The sequence below is a fragment of the Palaemon carinicauda genome, chromosome 33, assembly GCF_036898095.1.
Source record: "Palaemon carinicauda isolate YSFRI2023 chromosome 33, ASM3689809v2, whole genome shotgun sequence".
NCBI lineage: Eukaryota > Metazoa > Arthropoda > Malacostraca > Decapoda > Palaemonidae > Palaemon > Palaemon carinicauda.
In genome coordinates, this window is record NC_090757.1 from 74,491,802 (window position 1) to 74,495,899 (window position 4,098).

Genomic DNA, 4,098 nt, shown 5'->3' on the forward strand with positions numbered 1-4,098 from the left:
TGCATCCACAAATACTCATATATACTTATGTAGTGTTAACCCAGTAGGAAATGGTCCTACTACATCCATATGCACTCTATAGAATTTAAAGGGAACTATCGGCCACTTTCTGGTTTCCGGTACAGTGTTTTTATGTTCTTTGAAACAGTTACAAGCATGACAACCTTTTATATAACTCTCTATAGACTTTTTCATTCCTAACCAAATGAAGGATTCACGTGCTCTCCTTAATGTTCTATCAATCCATAAATGACCTGGATACGGACTTGTATGTACAATGTGGATGGCTCGTTTAATTAAAGAGGGAGGAAGAACTACCGATACACAAAATTCCCCTCCCCTCTTCTCGTAAGCACAATATAAGACATCATTTTCAATAAAAAATTTCTCACGAGGCACATTCAGAAATGACGGATAACTCTCCGATTTCCCTTTAATCACTGCTCGCACTCTTTCCATCCATTCTTCTTTTTTCTGTCCCTCTCGGCCTTCTTTTATGTCCCAACCTCCCAAGTCAATGAAACCTGCATCATCAGGGCATTCATTCTGGACACCCCTGGTCATGTCCTCGGTCATCCACATATATTCATGTCTCTCTCTCTCTCTCTCTCTCTCTCTCCCGAGTCAGCTTTCTCTATCTCTCTCTCTCCCAAGTCAACTCTCTCTCTCTCTCTCCCGAGTCGACTCTCTCTCTCTCTTTCTCACTCCCGTCTGCTACATGTGCATCACGAGAACTCTCATCCTATTCTCTATTTTCTCTATTATGAGGGGGGTCTTCGCTATTTTGGTTACGTTCTTCGTTCCTCTTTTGTGCCCTGGTTGTTACTCCTAATACTGCACTTCTAGAGAAAGCATCAGCTACCTTGTTAACCTTGCCTTCTATGTGGTGAAAACCCTTTATACTAAATTCTAATAGTCTCTCAATCCATCTCGCTTGACAAGAGGTCAAATAATTTTTATAATACAAATCATGTAAGGGGCGATGATCGCTTTGCAACTTAATCGACTGACCTAATAAAAAGAACCGATGCCTCTCTAAAACCCAAAGAATAGCCAAAGCCTCTCGATCGAATGTACTATAATTCTTTTCTGACCCTTTTAATGCCCGGGAAGCAAAACAAATGGGTCTCTCCCTGCCTTTATCATCTCGTTGAGAAACTACGCCACCAATAGCTACGCTACTCGCATCTGTTGTCACTAAAAACGGGCGATGAAATCTAGGATATGCAAGTAATTCATTGCTAGTTAAGGCACCTTTCTAATGGTTAAAGGCCCTTTCTTCTTCCTCTCCATAATTTATTACTTTTTGTTTCTTTAAAGCATCTAAGGGTCTCGCTATCTCTCCAAAACCTTTTATGAATTTACGGTGATACCCAGCAAGCCCAAGGAACCCAGCTACTTCCTTAGAGTTATGTGGCCTTGGGAAATCTGTAATAGCCGCCACTTTACTGGGGCAGGGTTGGATACCTTCTGGGGTTATTATGTGAGCTAAAAATTCGACCTGTTTATGGAAATATTTGCATTTTGACAAATTTATTTTCATACCATTACGTCGCAATGCTTCTAAAACTTTACGAATATTATTATTATGTTCTTCGGCTATTTTCCTTGTAATTATGATATCATCTAAATAAACAAGAACATTATGACCAATTAAGGCCATCATTCTTCTAGAAAAATGACTTGGAGCATTTTTAACACCGAAAGGAAGATAATTATACTGAAATAATTGATCGTTAGCTATAAATGCTGTTTTACATTTTCTGTCTCCCTGAATGGGTATTTGATAGTATTCAGATTTTAAGTCAATAGTTGTAGAATATATGCTATCCCGTACTTGCACAAGTAATTCTTCGATTGAGGGCAAAGGGAATGCATTATCCTTAGGGATTGCATTCAATTTTCTATAATCAACACACAATCTTACCGAGCCATCCTTTATCCTAACAGCTACAATTGGAGAAGCCCAGGGGGATTCGCTCTCCTCGATTATCCTTGTTCCCTTAATTTATTAATTTCCCTTTCTATCTCTCCCTGGAAATGAATGGGTACCTTATTAGGCCTTGAACTGATCGGCTCCGAGTACCCAGTTTCAATGCTAAAGGGAAATCGATTAATCCTCCCGTGTGGCTCATCTCCAATTGCAATTACATCGGAATAATTATTGACAATATCACTAACTACAGGCTGATATTCTGAGGGACATAATTTTCGCGCTTGCATAATCAAATTCTGAGTGCGTTCGTCTGTGCGGGCTGGAGTTGTGGCTCCCAAATTCCCATTATAAGCAATTTCACATAACTCTAATTCACACACAGAATCACTTCCTAAAACAACTCTTTTATTAGACAAATTAACTATCGTTATATCAGCTTTGTTCTCTTTAATTGCTGTCAAGCCCTCTAATATCATATGGGCCCAATTGTCATGGGGTTTAACAACTACCTTGGTTCCTTCCACAAGAGGGCAACACGGGGCCACAGATATGCTCGTAAGGGTTGGGGAGGACAACACTTCACCTCTCTCAGGTATAGCTGATACCTTACTGAAATGTCTCTCCGAGCTAACACACGCACTTACTGCCTCATGACTTTCTATCGGCAAAATGTAGTGTCTGCTTTTACTGTTATTTTATCTTTTCCTGGAAAATGCAAATTTGATTATTAGGTATAGTCTATTCCAAGGATAGCCTCGATTCCTGGAATTCCCAAGGTGGGCAAGACAAAAAATTCATGTGTAAACTTCACAGACCACACCTTGAACTGGACGATTGATGTATTGGTTTTGTGTAGTTTATTTCCTCATGGCCTGTCAAGAACAATGGATGCCGCTTGCTGTAGTGGATTTGAGGAGAATTTTTCTTTCAATCAATGAAACACTGGCTCCCGTGTCAATCATCGCTCGGATGGATTTATCTTGCAGGTTGATCCTAACTGCTAACATTCCCAGATGGCCATTACGAGATACGGAGCATGGGTTAATGACCTCTGCTGCCATGCCGCTGCCCCCTCTTCCTCTCCCTAGTGCAGCGGGGGTGAGGTCGGGGGTACCCATGGAGGTCCCAGTACCTGCTCTGTCATGTCCGTCGTTGCTTCCTCGGCTACTGCTTTTGATGTCATGCGGGAGGGGGTGGGTGGCGTGGGGGCATCAAACTCCCTTGTCTCCCCCTTCCTCTGTTCCCTTTTCCTCGGACGTTGGACGGGGGAGGTGTGCGTGCCGCAGGCCGCCCGCCTGGCCGTTTTTTGCTGGGCAATCTCGAGATAAATGACCATAGGCCTGACAAGTGTAACAGCGGGGGGATCCTTGGGTGGGGCATTCTACTCGTCGGTGCGCCTCTCCCCAACAGTGCCAATATCTGAAGACTCTGCTAATCTGCTGACTGCATTCCCCCTTACCTCTCTTCGGGGGTCGACGTCCTCTCATGGCTGCCAACTTCTCGGAATCGGCCCCATTATTCCCAGTCCTCTTTTCTTCTGGCAAACTGTCTAAAATATTTTGTATCGCACTCACTACATCTGCTAACGAGGGATTGTCATCGAACAAATAACCACATAAATACGGGTTTACTAATCTGCAAATATGTTTATGGGCAATTGCCTTTTTATCACCTTCTGGGAGATTGGCACTCCGGGTAGCAAACTAATCGCAATCCCGAAAAATGCGAGTTGCAAAACTAAGAACAGATTCACCTTCCCGTATTTTGGGTTTATAATAAATATATATATATATATATATATATATATATATATATATATATATATATATATATATATATATATATATATATATATATATATATATATATATATATATATATATATATATATATATATTTATTGTACCACTATATAAGGGTAAGGGAGATGTGCATGAGTGTTGTAATTCAAGAGGTATTAGTTTGTTGAGTGTAGTTGGAAAAGTGTATGGTAGAGTAATGATTAATAAGATTAAGGATAAAACAGAGAATGCAATCTTGGAAGTACAGGGTGGTTTTAGAATAGGTAGGGGTTGTATGAATCAGATTTTTACAGTTAGGCAGATATGCGAGAAATATTTAGCAAAAGGTAAGGAGGTGTATGTTGCGTTTATGGATCTGGA

At 40.8% G+C, this 4,098-nt stretch overlaps 1 pseudogene; it reads right to left on the bottom strand.

Moving 5' to 3' along the window:
• The window catches only part of LOC137626260 (uncharacterized), a 17,920-nt pseudogene extending 14,497 nt beyond the window's left edge, over positions 1-3,423 (bottom strand).
• Positions 3,424-4,098: the final 675 nt, after the last annotated feature.